Below are 21,626 nucleotides of genomic sequence, written 5' to 3'. Positions count from 1 at the left end.
CACAAACAAGTGTTATCCTGTCTGTTGGATGTCATCATCTATACTGTAAATATCACAGAGACAAGAAAGATTCTTTCTAAAAGCTCTTACATACAGTATATAAAGAAAGCCATACATCAGACAGAATCCATTGCTTTGAGTCAATCAACCCACATTTAATGGATATTGTGAAGTCATCTCTAATGAGCCTTATGAGACTTTTTGTTTTTTGGGATCAGGATCAGGAGTCAAAGATATGCTTGAACCACAAATATAACTCTGAAAAGAAACGTACAATTAGAATACAAATAAGAAAGTTCAAACCTTTGTTTTTCACTTCCTACACAACTTCATCAGTTGTTTTCCTAATTGGAGTGTGATAATGTACGCGTATACTTTGGTTTTGACTCATTTAGACATGTCTGCACTGTCAAAATATTCCTTTATTCGTAGTCTCCTGTTAAGACTCTCCATCATAGCGATTTTACATTGGAAACAGAAAACTCTTCACTTTTATAAGAAGTATGTGGGATTCCTGTTCACACATTCAAGTAGTCCACAATGCAATTTTCCTGTGTGACAATTTTGTAATGAGCCACCCATCTTTCCCCCCCAAAATAACACCTGAACAGCCAACATCAGCCACTCTGGATCCAAGAAGAAGATTATCAGCCTTACAGGTGAAACAGAGGAATGTTAAAGACTCCTTGTGTGCAGATCTGCAACACCATTAGCCCAACTGATGCAATTAGCTGGAACACCTGTATGTTGTCTGCATCCAAATCTGCCTTTTTTTTTTTTTTAAGTAAAATCAAACACTCAGAAACAAGGCCTCAATCATTTTACAACAAGCACTTTTATTCTTACCATATATGCTAAATTCTCCTTTATCTACAGGTGAGTCAGTCTTATTCTCCCGAGTTTCAGGAGAAAGAACACGCTTGATGAAAGAAGGACAGCTTTCTTAAGTTGTAAGCATAATAGGAAGAAGACAGGCAATGTTTTACCAAATTGTCTAATTGACTGCCCTTTTTTTCAATCTCATTATTCATTGTCACTTGAGTATAATCTTCCCTGTGGGCAGCCGTTTAGAAGTCTGGAATCAGACAAAATACACTCAGCTTTCAGCAGACTGCTCTCTTTGTCACCTCTCATATACATTACAGTATCACAGTATTAGTATTTAAGGTTCGATCTGACAGGCAGAGCTGGAAAGCTTCAAAGCTGCTGCTGTCATTGATCTTAATGCTACATGCAAATAGTTTCTGAGTATACAACATATGTCTGTGGGGGAGGGGGGGGACGACTTATGTGTTTCTCACTGACTGTAATAACATCTTTACTAAGACCCTTTCTAGAACTAGAAGAACTGTTTATAAAACTGAACTTCTTTAAAAAATGGAAGTGAGGAAGGAGAAAAAAACATATTCCAATTACATTGAATGTGATGAAATATGACATTACTGGAAAGAGAACTTTGATATCTTAGATTTTCTCTGTTTGTTAGTCTGTACGTTTTCAGCAGTAATTGCTTTGCAGGGTCTAAGTTTTATGGGGTTTTTTTGTTTTTTTTGCCATGTAGCTGTAGCTTGACTAATTGATACACTACTTTGTCAAAGTAATGAAATCTTTTTTTTCTCTGAAAACAACATTCAAATTCGACTCTCTGATTAAATCAAGGGCAAATGAAATGAAGTGTACCAAACTGAAGGCGGTGTAGCAGGGCCGAACATTGCAGAAAACCTCAGTGAGACTGAGGAACACAGAGCGCATACTTTGCTGCTGAGATGTGGGGTTTTTTTTCTCAACACATGTACACAGACATCCCCACACATTCTGATGAGACGCAGCATGCTGCACTCAGCATGAATCCCATCGCTGTCATAAGACATAGCAGCACCACTGTTCATGAAGCACACACACACACACACACAGACAAAGAAAGAAATTCTTGTACCGATTCATTTTTTTCCACTATTGAGCTGAGGTTTTCACGCTATGAGGCAAAACTATTGTAGTCTTCAACCACAGATCAACCCTGACACTTCAGCCGCCCAGAGACTCATTTTGCTGCTCACAAGGGTTTTCTCATTGTATAATCTAAAATAAATCATCTTCTTACTTGAAGATTACTGTCATCTGATCTGTTTCTCTTCACTCTGGAGAAATAAGGAGCAACAAAATGAATAAGTCTAAGACAAATTATCCCGCGTCCAGTGAGATAACAGGGAAAACACAAGAAAAGCAAGGGGTTCTCTAGCTGTGCTGACAGGCCTCTAATTTTTTTCTCCTGAACAACTTTATGGTGTAACAATAAGAGAAAAAGGCTTGTATTATTCAGAGAGCAATAATGTTAGCTTTTGGTGCTAACTATATGTTATGCATTTGAGATAAATAAATGAAAAACTGAGGTTTATATTAAGAGGTTTAAACTAGGCTACAGGTACGTGAGGCTCAGCAACAGCTTGATTTAGTTAGCAAATGGACATCTTGAATTTTTCTCCACGCCTTCGTTTCAGACTCCTTCTCCTGGCTTTGATTGTACAACTATAAACACGGCTGTTTATCTAAAATTAGAAGCGCAAAAAAACGTAAACAGAAACAGACGGCAATGCTTTGCAAAACTACTTTATTAACAAATACTTTATTCACAGAGAAGATATCAGATTTTGTTGCAGATATATGGCTGCCATCAAATTCAAGATCAGATAATATTTTCCATGAAATAGTAAAATGTCTCACTTTTGACATTTGATATGTTTTCTTGTGAATTTGGATTAGGGCCTGAGGAACTGCGGTTGTACACATTGAAACATTTCCCCCCAATGAAAACATGACTTAAATGTAAATGCCTTTTATATCTTAAACAGTTCAAATAAATCAATTCTATCTTAAAACAACTTAAAATACCGATCTAATATTCCCACCTTTTTAAGTGCCCACTTTACATCAGCATACTTATAATTACCACTACTCCGTGAAGCAGATTTATTCTTCTTCTTCTTTTTTTTTTGTAAAGTTATTCTTATTTGTAAGATCACAACAATGAGAGAAGCCATTTTTCTGGGCTACAATCTCTCTGTTTGTGGCCAAAACTCAAACGTTTGGATCAATTAGTATCCTGGTCGGGTAGGTGGATAAACAGGAGGGTGTGCTTTTGAACTCATTTGTTGTGCAGTCACTTTTAGAGCAGAGCTTAGAATAGTTTATGGCTCCTTACAAGCATTCCCTCGCTGCCCATCCCGCTTTAACCCCTGTATGAACACAGAAGTGAGGCAACTGAGAGCAGAGGATAAATCTGAGGCTTGAGTGTTGAGTAAATGTTTGTGATCAAGAAGCAAAAAAGGCCAAGTTAAGATCCTTAATTGCGATCCAGCTGAGATAGAAAGGGGCGGCTGTTTCTCAGATGAATGTAGAAAGTATAAGAAAAATAAATAGAAATCTTACACTGGTGGTATACTGAGGTCTGTTCTGTGAAGGAGAAACAAAATAGACAAAGAAGAGATATTAACCTGAGTCTTTCTTTCCTCTGGAATTCTGCTGAGCTGGTCTGTAGTCTGCTGGAGTTAGCTCACTAGGTGTGATCACAGGCATATCAGTGCCTCATCACTGCCCGATTTTAAATTAGTATTTGGGCCACACACCCCACTAACAACGTCAGTTATTATTTGTATTGATTCCCTTGCATTCTGGTGTAAACAGTTACTAAAAAGTTCATGTTGAGATCCCAAGATTTATTTTTACGATCAATTCTTATGTTAAAAGATCAATATATGAACTGAAAGCATTTGGGTGAATGTGCATTTTCTAAAGACAGAGGACACAAAGTAAATAACAGGGTGTAGTCTTAGTAGTAACAGTTCTAATTCTTCTCCCTTCAACCATCGTACTGAGCAAAGTATGAAGTAAGGCTGAAGAAGAGAAGACAGGTCCTGCTGGAGCCAAAAGCACTTCTCTCAGTCCTTTCCTGGTGGCAAGTGATATCCAGGTACAGAGAAAAAGACTGTGTTGCTATAGCAACGTTTATCACTGACTGTGGAAATGAGATCTTTACCTGTCAAGGTCTCTAGGTTTGTTTGTTTATGTTGAAACAGCTGTGGTTCCCCCCATTGTCTCATAAGCTATGTTTTATTAAAAGCGATGCACACAATGTTAATATGCCAGGAAAATCAATAAATACAGTCATGATGTAGGTAATGAGAAACAAATGCCACATAAAAAAGATCAGGGGCCTGTATAATGAGGCCGGTTTAGTGGCTTACCAACGTAACTCCCGGTTTAACTTTGGGTTTTCAGTGTCACAAAGCTGGTTCACACCTTACCGGGTTTTATCACCACAATAACTTAGGCCATGGCTCCCTTTTAACCGATTCTCACTGAGAAATGTGAAGATAAAAAAGTGCGTAGACAGTGACACAGTCGCTTCCTTTTTACACCATTTAACTTTCACTGAGAAGCAGCTTCATGAGAGATGTTTCAACAGAAGCTAATGACTGACTTCTAATGACTTAAAGCTTCTTCCGACTGACTTTTACAGATGTGAAACAAGTATTAATTCTTTGTCTTTATCAAAATCACTGAACAACAAAGGAGTTAATAACGTCTTCTCATACGGCACATGATTGTGCAACGTATCAAACTGGCTCAACTGCTTCGACTTATACCCGTTCATTCTTATTCACAGCCACAGCCACATCCAACTCATAACTTGTTCTATTTAAATGATCCCTGTGCAACAAAAACCCTTTTAGTTGAACAATTTAGGTCCCTGATGAACTTGAACATGAAAATTAACTTCGACATTTACATTACGCCCACTGACTTGTTTGAATAGATTTTCAATTTGTTTATTTGAAGCAAAGAACATTGAAAACAGACAGAGGTGCATCTTCACATCCCTCAAGAATACACCTGCTGCACATTCATTTAATAAAAACACACAATCATAAATCATCAGGTTGACTCCTGCTTTAATGCTATAGCAGTGATATTGATCAGTCCTCCTTCCTGCTTTGACTGCTTCTGCTGTGCTGCTTTCATTTGGCTCTTTTTTGGCATCTTTTGCTCATTTTGACATAGATATCCAGCTCCAGATAAACAAAATGCAATTGGTCATTTGTTGCCAACTCTGCTCGTCTTACATGATCCTGAACATATTAAAAGTCGGAGTAACCGTGTTGACTGGCTTGTTTTATAGCCGTTGTCCTGTGATACCGCTTAGCAAGATGTCCAGCGTTAGTCTTCTAAATATATCCTGTATTTCTTGAACCTGCTTTGTAGTACAAACGCAGAGGCAGAAACGTGTGAGTTCAGCTTGGAGTGAGTATCATGTCCTCACATAAGTTCAATAAAATATTTCAGTTTTGTTATTGGTTTCAGAGTCTGTGATGCTGCAATAACGTCTCATTAACACTGTTCATGTTCACTAAACCAGTCTAATTTGTTTTGACTGACAGGTTGACTTATTTACATATTAAGGCATTCATTCAGTCTTAGAAGTTCCAGATACTTCACAAAGCGAAACAGCAGGTCTGTGCAACCTGTGGACTTCTCTCCGCTTCAATGATCGCTGGTGGATTTTTTTAAAAGGCTGCAGGCTAAAAGTAATTCTGTACTCAGTTCACTGTAGCTTGATCAATCAGTTTGCCCTGAGTAAGAAGAAACACTGGAATTAAAAGGGTGCAGTCTATGTTTTATTCCACTTCTTACGGCACATAAAACTTTTGTGTATGTGTCGGTGTTGGTTTTGGGGGGGGGGGTATCAGCCTCGGTTTAGGGTATCAGTGGTTATTGTTCTTATAATGGCTCAGAGTAACTCTGATTACAATTGTTTTGACTTCATGGAGGCAAAATACAGTTTGGAAGACGGAACAAACAGGCATAATTTTTCCTACTTTCTATTTATTCACATTTTGTCAAACAGGATTTTTAAAAAGTGTGCAGAAATATGAAGAAGAACTCCTTGTTTACGATGTACAGAAAGATATCATGGGATACATTAGTTACTGAAGACATTTGAACAAAGTAGCAATTCTTAAGCAAGTTTTGGAGTTACCAGTAAAGTGTAATTCTATGACTTCTGACTGGATTGACATCACAGATAATTATCAGTACAAAAATAGGCATATTCTGTCTGTGTGTTCAGAACAGGTAGCTGTCTTGTTTCAAAGTACTGACCTCACTTCTAAAAGGTTCATACAATGAACTGATTCGTCCCGGGGAAAAAATAGAATCTCTTGGGCCACATTTATCTCTTTCACAATGCAAAACATTATGAGCCTAATGATTATTTAAGATGGACATTAATACAGCACTCTGTCTCACAGACACTCAGCGCGAGACTGCAGAGCCCAGAAAAGGCCCAGATGAGGCTGTTTAATCCAACCCTCTGTGGACTGGAAGACCATTAGGCAGAAAGATACATCACAGTGTTTGAGACTTTTTTGAAATTGGATCTTACGATCTTAATTCAGAATCAGGCATTCATTACTGAAGCATAAAATTTGTTCCTCTGACCCTTTCATCAATAATTTTCTTCAGGCTTATTTGTTGTTAGAAATGGTTTAAGTTGTATGTACTGACGAGGAAATTCTGCCAGTGAACCATAATCCATGGAGGACATTCGGTTAGAGCTGTGGAGACTGCTCATTACAGCCTAGCAGTGGAGGCGCTCAGGCTGCCAAAAACTATTGCATTTTTGTTATTGTCTCTTTTTAAAACCGAGTATTTGAAATGCAAAGCTGAAGAAGAGGACACTCTTGGGAAATATGTTTAAGCTGACTTGAACTGCGGCCTCAATCTAAAACCACTTTGCATTAAATACTCTTGGAGACGCCGCCATTTTTACCCATAATTCAATCGTAACTGCAGAACACCACCCTCTGCTCAGAGTCTGACATTGATCAAATACGGTTCAGTGTTCCTCAATATGCAGTTTCACTGAATTTCAACAGATTGCTCTCAAAGAAGACCAGTTTTAGATTTGGGCATTTTTTGTTTGGTCAATTCCACAAGCTGAAGTAAACAATGAAATATTCTAGTGACTGAAATGTGGGAACTTGCAGAAAAATTGGGGTAAAATGTAACTAAAGTTCAGCTAGTAGACAGTAAGATCAACGTTCTGATTATTATTGAGACTGAAATCATTTGTAGGGACTGAAATCTTGTGTACCTCCATTCAGTTACCATGTTTTTTCCCTCTCCCGCAGCAATATTTTAAGTAGCTTAAAGTGACTGATGGTAAATCCCCATCCCCATACGCACTGACTATACCAATGAGGACCGTCCCACTTTGGAGACAAAAGATGCTGTGATTCTTATCCATTTGGGGGCATTGTATAAAGTCGTAAAAAAAATTAAATAAAACTCATCAACATAATATCACATATAAGGATGATACTATGAACAAAGAAAAAAAACTGCAGACAATCAACCAAGCAATTACAAAGCAACATTGATTTTTATCCCTTTAGCAGGTCATCACCTGTTCAGGAAAATCTCTGGCTCTTTATCCGCTAAATGTTCCAACACGTTCACCAGCACATCACTCTCTGAAAGTCATTACCAAGTAAAATGACACCATGTGGCTCCGACTCCAATCAACCGTGATAGAAAGACGTGGACGTGCTTGTTTTCTCACGCTTTTCTGGTGCAATGCTGCTATCATCAATAGCCATCATGGAGACAATGAAGACCCGTTGCCACACGTCGAGTTTGGGGAGACTGAAGTAAACAAACTAAAAAGTAATTACGGCAACAATGTGAGTGGCTACTGTGTTACCTTGTTCTACTCACAGTTAGGGTTTTTTTTTTTTTTTTTGGAACCTTCTTCACAACAAACATGACTGAGTTAAGTAAAATAAAATTAATTTTCAATTGTAAAAAAATTAGGAAGTGGACAGCCAAAACAACAAACTGAAAGAGTCTGAAATGCTGGGACGACCTCTGCTATACAGCTCAGAGCTATTTGATGTGGCAAACAAATTCTTCTTATTTCAGAAGGAAAATAAGTAAGTACTGTGGGAGGAAGCCGGGATACCTCTTGAAAGCTAAAATCTCAACAGTGCCAAGTAGACTGTTGAAGCAGGTGGAAAACTAAAATGAAAATCACTTGACAGCCATTATTACTATTGGCTTTTATTGCAAACTAGTGCCTTCGCCCTAATAGTCATCAACATTTCTAAATAACAGTAATTAGTGACGCATCTTGAAAACAATAACAGGTGGGGAACAATCATGACAGCGCGCCTTCACTGGAAAGGACATTCACATATTTGTGACATGAGGTTTTCATGGTTCGACATGTGCAGCATGAGCTGTATCCTTAGCTGGGCACTGTGTGTGTCTTTTTGGTGCACTTTTATTTTGAGATGCTGCAGCCTGTACTCTTTCTGTGATCATTAAACAGGAGACAAGGAGATTTACTGCTGAGGCAACCTATGAAAAACTACATAGCTTTGTTGCCTCTGTGTCCCCTTAAGACCAGAAGTGTGAGGATGAAAGTCTGATATGAGATCAAAGATTTAAAGAAACATGTCTGAACAATGTGACAGTGCTTTATCAAACTTCTCATTGATAAAGAACAGTAAAGTCCCTAAGAAATCACTTAGTCTGCGTGTATGAACCCACACAGAAAGAATACCAAGTAATCCAACCAAAGTTTAATGATGGCCTCTTGACACTGGAAGCACGATCAGTCGCTCAGCGGTGTAGAAAGTCTTCGCTAACTCCAGTTTGTTTTCGTCTCTTCTAATGAAACAGTAGACTTGCTGAACAACAAGGGTGTGCGTGCTAATGCGCGGAGAGCTAATGTGAGTGACAAATCGTTACTACAGCTTCTTAAAGGGTAACGATTCCTTGAGAGGTGTCGTGGCGCTAATTTAGACAAACACCTTTAATCTGTAATGAGACACTCTCTCTTGATGACCCCAAAGACTCCCACCCATCTCTCCCCTAAATCCACAATCCAAATGTCAGCTCTGGGTCCACAATGATGTTCATTCCTCTGTTAATCTCTGACAAGACTCTGCTTCCAGTCTTTTCACTAGAGACCTGATACAGAACAGTTAGCTGTTAAGTGACACATCAGCCAGCAGCATGCTGTCAGCAAGTCAAAGACGTGTTCTTTATACTGTAAGGATCAAGTCTTTAACTATAGTTATTAGATCCTTACCTGAGAAGAAGTGATGACATCACAGCATTAATCAGTAATATTTGTCATAATTACATTCCATTAATTATGATAATTAATTGATATGAAGTATATATCAATTGTGGTTTTAATAGTTGCACAACATGATGGAAAATGCTAACAGTACATTTTATACTTCCTTATAAACACTTGCATGTTCCACCGTAAGACTTGATGAGCCAAACTAAACGCTATCAAGCTATTGTGTATTTGTTGCTTTTCTACAGAGTAAGAAATGCTTTCATTTCCCAAAGCCCAGGTTAATATAAAGTTAATGAATTGCTTGATTTGTCTAACCAAAAGTCCAAAGCCCTTATCTAACAGTCATCCTAACAATAAGAATAAGAAAAACAAGGTCTTTTAAAGGCTAGGTTTGCTAAATAAGTGACCTTAAAAAAAAAAACACAACTGTTGTCAAATAGCTCATTTTCCTAACTATTTTCATTCAAGAGCAATGGTTTTGTTGCTCTTGAATAAACATTTTTCTCTGAATCATTATTGCTGACAAAAGAAATCCATCGAACAATAATTATCAGATCGTATGACCTCAACGTTTTTTTACATTCACTGAACAATCAGTCGACTCTGCCTGATGTTTATGGCTGCAGGCTTTCATTTGCCTTTCATTTCAGTGATCTGTTCTGATACAAAACTCATCTGAATTCTCGTCTCATTATAGAAAAAAACGGCCTAAAAACTACATCCTCCTTGATTTAGCCTCTTTTCCCTGGCTCCCAGAATGTGTTACAATTGATTTTAAGATTACTTATTGATCGCAGGCCTCTTCTGTTCAGCTGAAAACTGAAGGGGACACAGTCTGCATTCAGGCCTCTGAGGCGCTGCAAAAACCTGCCTATTTTATTCACTTTCTGTTATTTCTTTTAACCTAAATGAATGCACCTTTTTAAATCTTATTTTAATCGATTATTTTGATTTTATTAACAATTTCTAACAACTTCCAGCTGTATTTTGATCAACACCTTGAGTTTTGAGAGAGCACTTGTACTGAGAGTTTAGGAAAAAAAACAAAAAACTCACATCCTGGTGTCAAACTGCGAATTCAAGAGCTAGCCAGGTGATGGATAACTTCATAACTTGGGCAATTTACAGTGTACAAGAATGCTGAGGATGACTCTTTAAATACCAGCGGAAACTAATCAGAACATCTGAATTAATTTAATTAATTAACACACAGCAGCTCAAAGATTAACACACGTGTTTAATTACTGCGATCAAATCTGCAGTCACGAATAGAGAGGAGGTAAAACAAAGAGTTCATCACTCTTCAACATTTGCTCTCCGCGTGTTTGTCCATGCGATTGTTTATGTTGTCACGAGTGCTTACTCTTCACTCAGTCTGCATCATTCTAAAAGTCAAGAAGCCCAGAATGAGTGCGTGCTGTGACGGAATTGTTCAGCCTCGCCAATGCATTAACGGAGCACCCGACAGTGACCAGGTGCATAACTCAGCTCAGTGTGTTGGTTCGGTTCATCAGTGGGTCAGCCTGCGGTCATTCATCTGTATGTCATCTGCTAAACGTCACCCCAAAACTGTTCTCAAATACACACAACTCCCACGCACACACATATACTACCCCCCCAACACACACACACACACACATGCTTGCTTGCGAAAAAACGCTCCAGCTGAGATTGAATTTGTTATTGCCATGGCAATTTTTCCTCATTTCAAACCTAATCATTTGTTTTATTCGTCCTCTCCCTGTTTTTTATTCCATCCTTCTGTTGTCCTTCTTCATCACCCTCCTCCCTCCTGCTTTCAACATTACCTCATCCAGTCATCCTACCTCTCCTCTGGCCCCATCACTTTCTCCTCCACACCTCCTCTGCTTCCTGGTTTTTCTTCCATTTCATCCACCCTGCATCCCTCTCGCCTCTTCCCCTTTTCCCTCACACTTTTTCCCACCCTTGTCTCTCTCATCCCTCCACTATCATCTTTACCAGTAAATCCTTGTTTCTTCCTTCCTCCCTCTATTAGATATTCTCTTCACCCCCGCTTCTTCCTCCCTCTTTCGCTCTCCCTCCGTCACCTGAGGTAGACAGTTCTGTCAGGACTCGGCCTTATTTACCGCCTCTCTTCGCTCCTGTTTACATTATCGATCGGCAGGGTTGCTTTAGTTCCACCATACATCAACATCCCCCTCCTCCTCCTCACCCCAGTATTACGGCTGCTGGCTCACATTACCCTGAAACACAGACAGAGTGGGAGAAATGGGAAGGGGGGTGGAAAGCTAGCGGAGCATGTTAGGATGTTTGAGGGATTTATGCTTGATGCAGGGAGTGTGCAGGAGAGTCTGAGTGAGCATGTGAGGAGCAGTGTTAAATGGATGTGTCTTCTAAAAGTGTGTGTGACTGACAGTAAATGTGTGTGCGTTATGTATTCAATATGCTGAAAACATACACAGTCACCACAAGTGACTGCACAGAGATGTTATTAAGCTTCACGAACAGTCGAGGGATTTTCACTTTCCGTTAGTCTAGATGTACACACACCAGACGCGACATAGACGGAAGCATGTAGACACCAAACATTGGAAAAATATAAGTTGATTTATGTGGAAACCATAAATGTGGCTGCAGATCAACACCGTTCAGCCTCAGGAGCACAATCACGTTCAAACGCCACAAACCTTGTTTCTAACCAGAGAACTCAGACAAATTGTCACATTCTGAAAGTAATAAAATAAATGTTTAAAAGGACAGGTGCTAAGCGGAAATCTCTGGGTTTTTTTTTTTCCTGTATAATGGGCAACCGTGCTTGGGTAGGTGGGCCCATGTGGCCAATCAAATCACACATCCCTCTTCAGATCAGGTTTTCATAAACCAGTTTATCTTAATGATTTCCAGTCCTTGGCTCTATGTTGATTAATGAGGAGAAAAACACAAACCACCTCCTTTATGTTGATTTTGCACAAGCAATTTTTACTGTTTCTCTACCAGCAGCGATCATTAGAGCAGTTTAACATATTGCGAAAATATGCACGTAATGGGCACATTTTATCCTCCTGCTAAAGGTTGAATTTTCCTAATTGCTAAAACATGAACGCGCACTCTGAGAGTGTAATGTGTCAGCAAACGATTGTTAAAAAAAAAAAAAAAAGAACATTGCCTGCAGATGAATATTTGAGAGTAATGTGAATTAATGGCTGTCATTACCCTATTGCTGACGTTTTGTGTCTTTGTGTCTTAGAGTCTTAAAAGGTCAGTCTTCCACACAGAGAAGGGAATCATGACTTATTGCTATACAGATGTGCAGGTTTTTTTTCTTTTGAAATTTTTACCCAGAGATCACTTCCAAAAGGTCTGTCAAGTCTGAAAACACCAATCAAGCTATGAGAAGACAGTGACACTACTAGTTCTCTATTAAGTGTGTTATGAATATATTTGGTGTGTTTATGCCATATTATGCTTTGAGGGCCTCGTCTACCTTGGTTTTCCAACATTATCTCAGAAACAAAACTTCTTCCTCTAAAAAAAAAAGATTCAAAGCATTACGATGTGGGGGTCATATCCTCTAAAGCAGAGGTGGGCCGAAATTAAAAATGTGGGCAAAGTCGCATGCAATAATTGAAAAAAAAAAGTCCACAATTGAGGAAGTTTTTTCTTCCTTTCAGCTATAACGATGAACCTTTTCATATGGAAACAAACTTAAGTTTGGCTTAAACATTGAATCTGAAACAAGCAAAGCTTAATACTATAAACACACATTCAATCAAATGTCAGTGGTGACCTTTTTTTCACAGGCTATCAATAACAATAATTCTTTTGTGAACAGATATTCTGATTCCCACCTGTTCTCCACCTTTCCTTTGGCCATTTTTGGGAGGGGTGGCCCGATGCGACTGGTAGCACGAGGTCGCTCATGAATGTCAACAGAGGAGGGGGTCCTGATGACGTGTCAACACACCAGCAGAGCATTCTGGGATTGGTAGTATTAGTGGTGCATGTCTACTGGAGGACCAGCTCTAGTAGACACTTGGTATTATGTCACGGGCCAAATATAATTACACTGCAGGCCTAATGTGGCCCGCGGGCCTGAGTTTGACTTCTATGCTCTAGAGGCACTTAAATATCAAAAGCTTTAACTTACTACTAAGTCACAATTGAGCCATATTTCTACATTCAACATCTACTATCGTTATGCATTAACACATGTTATCAAAGCTGAAACTGGCTGGGCCTCACTCGCCATAAAGTAGTTCTAGTGTAAAATGTGAATCATTAAAGAAACACGAAACCAAAGTGTTCAGATAAATGCAGTGGGGTGAAATTTGTTTCTTATGAATGTAAAGGATTAGAGTTTGCGATAGAAATACTTAAGCACAACATTTAATTCATGTGGCATCCAACACTATCACCAGTCTTTTCCTTCAATTTTAGTTCTTCTCTTAAATTTAGAAAGCTCTCCACAGAGAGTACTGAAGTCCATTGTGATTTTATCTCATTTTTCGCCTGAAAATCCCAGAGTGCTTATCAGATCAATTAGTATACGACGTTAAGAAGCTTCCTTCATCAGTGTGTGAAAGCACAAATCAGCCTGACCTAATTATATTACAAAAGCTTGTTTCTACCAGACAGCACTGAGTCATTCTTATGGGACATTCGGCCCTTTTTGTTTTATTAAGGTTCTGCCATACAGTTTGATCCTTCTGATTAAACAATCATAAGCAAGCTGAACAGCTAAAGTAAAAGGCACAGACAGGTAGACGGGGAGAGCAGAGAGTAAGTAACTATGTAAGAAAAAGGTACATAAATTTTGCATGTACTTTGCAAATTCAGCCTGTACAGAGGCAGTGTGGGACTGTGTGAGTGAGTGGCTGCATGAGTTGGTTTGTGTGTGCATGCCTCCTCTCTCCCATAAGTGGGCGTTGAACTGACATAAGCCTTGAGACAACTTGACAGAGTGCCATCCGGTGACACCCGCTTTTCTTTATGACTGCCATTCAAGCTTTTTTTCTGTTTATTGTCATTTCCCTTCATTCTGACTCTGCCCGCCCCTTCAGCTCCCCCCACCATTCTTACCTGGGAGGCCACAAGTCACTGCTCCTGCTTTTCATGCTCAACGGCCATCCCTCCTCCCTCCTGCTCTTCTTTCTCCGGCTCTTCTCATACCTCCATCTGTCTCTCGCCTTCCTTTATCTGCCTTTAAAGCAGGAGGCAGCAAAAAGGCTAGCAGGTCCTTTGTGAGCTCGGCCTCAGTTTGTGCTCAGCCAAGCAGACACAGCTCTTAAATCCAAGGCCAGGCTTTGGCACAAAAGGAAGGCTCAGGTCTTGTAGAGGCCCCTATGGCTCTCCCTATCTCTTTGCACCTTTCTATATAAAAGACAGAGGGGCAGATATTCTAAATAGGAAGAAAAAGGTGGAAGGAAAAGGGAGGAAAAGATGCAAATGCTTAAAGGAGCGGGCATAATTTTCTTCATCACAGAGCAGCAGCAAAGACATTCTTTACTCGCTCTCACTCCCACTCCTCAACTCCATTTCCCTGAGCCAAGCAACACTAAAGTTTTTTTTTTTTTATCCCATTTTCTCCTTCAAGGCAAATGAATTAACTGAATGAATTAACACCAGTGCTGTTGCTGCTGTGATCATCATCATCACACTCCTCCTCATCAGCAGCAGCAGTTTTGATGAAGCTTTTTAACACCTATAAGGATCGCACTGCTGACGTTGAGGCAGGAAGAAGCAAAGATGTCGACAACCTTGTCAAGAAAGAAAAAAAAACACAGAAGGAAAGAAAAAATCCTCAACTAGCGAGGTATCACAGTCTGAGTGCTACAGTCTTTAGCCCAGAGCCTTGTCAAGTCTCTTGGCACTACTAAAGAAACCTCACTGCTGATGATGAACAGTGGAGGAGGGGAGGAAGTGAGATGGGGAGGAAAAGGAGAGGCGGGAAGACGACTGGAGTGAGATACTGGGGAAATAGAAGAACCAAATTTAGGAGTGAAGAAGGGGGGGGGGGGGGGGGGGGGGGGGGCAAAAAGACATAAAGGTGAGGAAGAAGACGACAAGAACAAGAGCAAACAAGGTGTTTAAGTTGTTGAACTCGGCAGACAGAACCGCCATGTTGTCAAAGATAAAGGAGCAGACGAGAGAGAACGACAGGGTGATGGGCGAAGAAAAGAGATGGAGGTCTTGGAGGAGAGGAAGAAGGGGAGTTCAGGAGAGCTGCAGTGAGGAGCTTAATTAGCCGTAATTGGCCACTGAGGGAACAGAAACTGGGAGACGAAAGACAGGGAGAGAAGAGAGGGGAGCATAACTGGCATTTTTTTTTGACAGAGTGATATCTCTCTTGATTTGTGCCTCTCTATTTCCTTCAACACTTTTTCTTTTGGCCTCTCCAGCTCCTACTTCTTTTCTTTGTATCTTTTTTTCTACCTCTAACTGTGTGAGTCACAATTCCCCAAACAGCATATTTCACTCTCTGCCAATTCTCCCTTAATCCAAGACAATGCATAAATACAGTGCAGAATTGGGCAAACAATTATGAAACAGAATATATGTCCAGTAGCACTGAAAAGCTTTGTTAACCGAGGGTTGGTGACTGACATCCAATAAATGATCAATATGTTTTATCTGTATCTGCACAGCGACAACCTACTTAAGAGTACGTTAATTTTTCCAACAACATGAAAGCAGCACCACCAATTGGTAATTAAAAACAAAGAAAAAAACTATTTTTTAATTTAATTTAATTTAAAATTATTGTTAAAACACTGCCATTGTTAATAGATTAAAGTGCAATGGACCAGCAGTAAAGTTCAGGCTTCATTTCGCTTATATGTACAGGAAGAAATATAATACAACAGAGACTATCTGTCGGGGGTTTTTTCTGCAGTTGAGCTTTTATCAGCAGTGGAAAAGCAAACTAGTTGGAAAGCTGTCGGAGTGACAGAGAGCAGCAGCTTACAGGAGCAGCACAGCACACTCATTGGTTGTCAGCACCGCTAAGATAGGCCCGAACAAAACACTGTGAGGTCTCGAACTTCCTGACTGATCGTTTTGCATGTACATAAAGCCATAATCACACCACAGCTGTTGTTTCTAACTACATAGATGGTGATTTTTGTCAAATGTCGTGTTGGTTATAAAATCAAGACATAAGCAGCACAGAGCAGAAGGTAGGAAAGGGCTCTCAAGTGAGGGTTGGTTAACAATGTAGTCTTAATGAGCCACATTTGTGTCACCATTTCATACTCGTTATGTTGTCTGATAACAGAGAGAAAAAAATACATAAATGAGAAAGTCTTATTGGGAATTTAGCTATATTAAAACTCAGCATCTATATGGACAGAGAAAAGCAAACAGATGTCAGGAGCTGAAAGCCTCCTGAGTACAGAATGCACTGAAGCACTAAAGGCTACATGAAAACACAGTAACCCTCACTGTCTCCTTGTTTATTGGTTTCAAACTGATCTTAAAGTTTCTATCATCTCTGACTGCCCCTCATCATTAAACCCCTGAAATGATCAGAGCAAATGCAACACCAGCCACCACGTGAGGATATTTCTACTGTTTTGGGCACATTGCAACAAAAATAAAAGTGATCCCCGCAGCCTTCGGCTGCTTACAGTAAATACCAGGAGTACATGAACGCTCTCATGCTGCTGCAACAAGAGGATTTGCTCTTTGCTCGGAGCTTAGACACTACAGAGCTACCACAAGTGGCTCTGGCTAGGAATAACAATGGTGGACGGCAGTTGCTCATTCAGAGTTGAGGAGGGTCTTATGTAGTGTTCACCAGCCAGGGCCATGCTTATGTGGTTTTGAGTCCAAACTGCCCAAAGCCCTGGATGACACATCCAGAGACACTGTTTTCTTTAGACAGAGAGAATTCTCTGTAATTCTCATAATTTGTGTCTTTCAAACCTCTGAAGTTACATAATCATGTTGAAAAAAAAGAAAACAGCGAATGATAATCGGCCTTTAAAGTGGCTTCTATTAGCTTTTTTTTTTTTAAATCTACCCTTCAGCCAAGGATCCAAGGAGAATTTCGACTGCAGCAGTTTTCTTTATAGAACTTTTAACATCTTTCAGTTCACTGTTGTGGCCGTTATCATTTTAGTTGATTTTCGACACTTCAATCCCTTTTCAGATTTAGGAGGCAGCTTTTTTTTTTTTTTATTGTGCAACAACCCACAGCACACACGCTGCTCTGTGCCAAAACAGCAGAAAGACAGGTATAGATTAGCTGACGAGCACAGTGGAGCATTTTGCACTTTTATAGACAGACATAGCCTTAAGACAGAGTATTGGCTTTAAATTCTTCACAACTTCCCATGAATGCTAATATCACTCTGCACGTGCAGGAAGTTTCTATAAGCAACTGCTAAAAACTGGTAACAGCTTAGAAGGTGATGATACAGCGGGTAAGAGTTGAGATTACAGCTTCTTTCCCTGTCTGTCCCAGAGTGGCCCAGAAATCAGCTGGTGGAGGTTGTACAGGACTTAGAAGTGTCCTTAACAGATAACTCCAGCTTCAGGAATCTGCTCTACCAGTTATGATAACACGGTTCTCATCACAGTTATTGCAGAGTTATGGGAAAGCAGCAACGCAGATGGTAAACAAACCCAAGCTGCCAAACAAAGTAAAAAAGTGAGAAGGACCTCACCTGAAAAATGTATGAGAGTCCAACTACAGCAGATATGCTGTACTGTGATTGATGTTTAAAAAAAAAAAAAATGACTGAACAAGGTTTTTGTTTCACTCTTGGTTGCTGCACTTATTGGAGATTTTCCACCTTCTATTATGATTTAGTTCTTGTTTTAATAACATCTGCATATTGCGGTATTAATTTCATGGGGTCTGTTAGGATGTAGAACTGCTGTCTTCCTCTTCTGCTCTGAATTTGTACTCCTGTGGTGTTTATTATGCCATTTAATTAACAAAGTCAGAATTAAATGCCTTTCAAAAGTGTCCAACACTTAGCAAATTTAATGAAGAGGCAGCTTGGTAGTGTTTTGACAAAAGTAGATGTAGCATTTGTTGCGCTAATATTCCAGTGCATCAAATAGTTCAGTTATATCTGTGTTACTGACTTGTTGCTTTAAGGCTGTTATTTACTTTGTTGGAGAGTTGTTGTGCTTCAGTGTCCTCATCTAAATAGCTCAAGGTTTTTCCTTTCCCCTTAATCTTTTAAAGCTGTTTGAAGCTGTTGTTTCTAATAGAAATGGAGATACATGGCTATGAGCTTAAGGGGTCAAAAGTGTCTGTAAGTCTCTGCATTGAAATCACTTCAGCTGACAGGTAGTTTCACAGGATGTGAAAAGTGATTATGCTTCTGTACTCATGTTGTCAATCACTCCCTTTCATTTGCTTTAGACGCACCTTCGTGCATCTTCCTTCCCCAGTGCTGCATCTCGGTGTCTCTGGCAGGGGAGCTGGGCTGGCTGGGGAACAGGTTAGCAGGGTTATAACTGTGCTTATCGGTACACAGGTGAGCTCCAGTGCACCTGGTTGTCTGGACAACACTCTGGCCAATGGTCCCTCATCTAGCAACTGCAAAACACACAGGAGGGCACACCAGCCCATGTGCATCTTCCAGCATCTATCAGACTCACAAATGGGCAATGTGCTTATTGTATGCACAGACAAAGAGGATTAAACAGCTCCATTCTGAATAAAGTCAAAAACAACAAAAAATGTCAGTTTCGAATTTAACTGCCTTTTCCTTTTGGTAAATGTGTGAATTCAGGCAGAACCTGGCTGAAATTCTCCAACTGTCATTTGTCAGCAACCCAACATTGCATGTGACTCTTGCTAAACAGCAGCAGTAGTGTGCCATGCGCTCTGGGTGTTGCTAGGTTACGATACTAGGATGCTGCTGGCTAAGTGGCTGTGGGATCACCGATGGACAGTCTGCACAGAGGGCTGACAGCAGGTCCTCTGGACCATTTGGCAACTTGTGAGTCAGACACTCTCAAAATCCCACATCTGGTGGCAAGCCGGTACAAATCAAGATCAAAGTGCTGGCTTTGAGACTGGACCTGCCCCTCAACCTTTCTACCTCTCCACTTTCCAGTCCGATTTAATTTCTCGCCCGCTTCCACAGTGAGGCATGGGCTCATGTAGTCTTCTGCCTGCTTTGTTATCCCTACTTTGCTTTCCATCTCTTGTTGCCGTCTTGCCTCTCACTCCCTCCTGCCGAGAGGTAATTAAACCCTGTTGTGAGTGTTTAAGCACTGAAGCAGACGGATGTTGAATTATTCCTGGGACGTTATATTTTGTCTGGGAGGAGAGAACTAGTCTCCATACCACATGCTGCGTAATGGCCATGCACACAAGAGTGCATCACAGGGAGCCTCATGCACACACATCCACATACAGCTAGTCGGTGAGTCAGAAAGCTGTCAGTCACGCAGAGCTCATGCTGACAGAGTTACAGGTAACAGAGTGATAAGACCTGACAGGCTGCACTCACTGACTGCACTGATACAGTGCACCCCACGCTGCACACGCAGCATGCACTTGCACATGCACATGCAAGGCACTGGACTGTAAGCACATGAGACAAAAACACATGAAGTAAAAAGCATTTGTGTCCACACACACTCACAAAGCTACAGCCAAACCCTCCAAGTTAAATAAGTTAAACAACAAAGGAAAACAGAACATGTAAGAACTCATCTCCTCCTAACTCCCTCCTGTATTCAGCTTCCCTCACATCGCTCCTCTCCCCCACACTGCCTCGTTTAATTTTCCCCACTCTCATACTCCCTCCTTATCTATCATTTCTGCTCATGCTCTCCATCCTGCCTTGAGCTTGCCTTTATCAGCGCTTCTCTTTCCTTTTTTCTGCTCTCTGCCACAGTGAACTTAAACTCTCTGTGGAACCAGAAGCTGATATCACACAGTCTCAGAGTTGCTTTAATCTGTCTCTTACACACACACACACACACACCTGGGTGGCCATAATATTATATATAACTTGGTTCCTGATTATTGCAATACCTATCGGCATCATCATTCTTTACGTCCCCACACCCGGAGATTTTTCTTTTTCTTTTTTTCCTGTCTCATCCACTATTGAATCAAGTGATGTCATTACTTGGGGCAATTTTTTTTTATCTGATTTTGTGTGGTTCTCTCTGGAGCCACAAATGGATTTATTCAAGTTTCTTTACATACTCAGTGATATTCGCTTGAAGCTGTGAACAGTCTTTAATGTCTGGGATGAAAATCAGTGGAGTTCCCTTTTAAAAAATCCAGTCTATAAAAAAAATAAATAAAATCAGGGATACAGAGTTATTATTTGTTATGTTTTTGTTTTTTTTCCCATCATGTTTGATATGAAGGATCTTGTGCTTGGGTAGAGTTACACTTTTAAGCATAACTTGTTATGTCAGTTAAACCAGTGGATCCCATTCAGGTTCAGTCATGGTACGCAAGTGGTAGAATAAGCAGGCAGCCGAGTTGAGAAAGATGCAAGCAGCGGTCCGAAACCTAACAAATCCACGTGCATATTTTTCAACAAAAAAGTCGCTGAAACTGTGTAACACATCAGCTGTTATTGTCCATGGCAGTCTCCAAATCCCTCTGCATCTGTGCTTCAAGCGCAGCATCTGAACAGAGACTGAGCACAGCGGGGAACACAGACACCTAACCACGCTCCATGGAAAACCAAAGCAAAGTAAATATGTTTGCCTTCTTGGAGAAGAAAAAAAAAGGGAAAAACAAAGCTGGATGATTAGGTCTGCTGGACTTGTGTGCATACCATGGATAACGATTTGACTGGCTTAAATATGTACCATATGTTCAGCATTATATATTTTCAACAATCTGCAGTAAGAGTGTGTGAAACACAGAGGTTTTAAGTGCTCCTTTATGTGTATACACACACACACAAATATATATATATATATATATATATATAAAACTACATGATTTGATAAGAGGTCTGGTTATTTTGTAATGTTACTTGAATTTAAGATAACTGAATCCCAGCAAGACCAGCCGAAGTGCTTTGTTTTAGATTACACTATAGACCCATGTCACTTCAGGCTCTCAGAAATAGTAATAATCATCTTTTTCATTTCACAGAAGCATAACCAAACTGAGTAATTACATTTTTAGTAAATAATAGTAAAATCAAAATGGTGTGATATTGAAATTGCATCTTTCCGGTTTCAAGCCCCAACAAAATAAGCATCTATGTTCTTAGAGTATAGATGATTTTACTCTTAATTTAGTAGTTTTTGTAATAATTTTCTTTAAAGTATGCGCGTGCTATCATGTTCCACTTATTTAGACCAAACCTTGAAGCACTCATAACACTCATACACTTTTTTTTAAACTAAAACACCTTTGAAAATGTTTCCTGTCGTGTTAACTTCTCAGTTTAATCTTTCTCGACACTCTGCAGTGGAGTGCCATCTAATTACTGAATGCCATTTACGTTGCAATAACCGGAAGCCTTGGAGTGTCATTGTGGGCGCGCAA

At 40.0% G+C, this 21,626-nt stretch overlaps 1 protein-coding gene across 3 annotated transcripts in view; it reads right to left on the bottom strand.

Annotated features, from left to right (window-relative positions):
• macrod1 (mono-ADP ribosylhydrolase 1) overlaps positions 1 to 21,626 on the bottom strand; it is a 121,872-nt gene that overhangs the window by 15,791 nt on the left and 84,455 nt on the right. The window lies entirely within an intron of this gene.

The sequence above is a fragment of the Leuresthes tenuis genome, unplaced genomic scaffold (assembly GCF_036924035.1).
Source record: "Leuresthes tenuis unplaced genomic scaffold, fLeuTen1.0.hap1 SCAF_11, whole genome shotgun sequence".
NCBI classification, from domain to species: Eukaryota; Metazoa; Chordata; class Actinopteri; order Atheriniformes; family Atherinopsidae; genus Leuresthes; species Leuresthes tenuis.
Note: the sequence above shows the minus strand (reverse complement) of the source record. Positions and strands in the feature narration are given on the sequence as shown.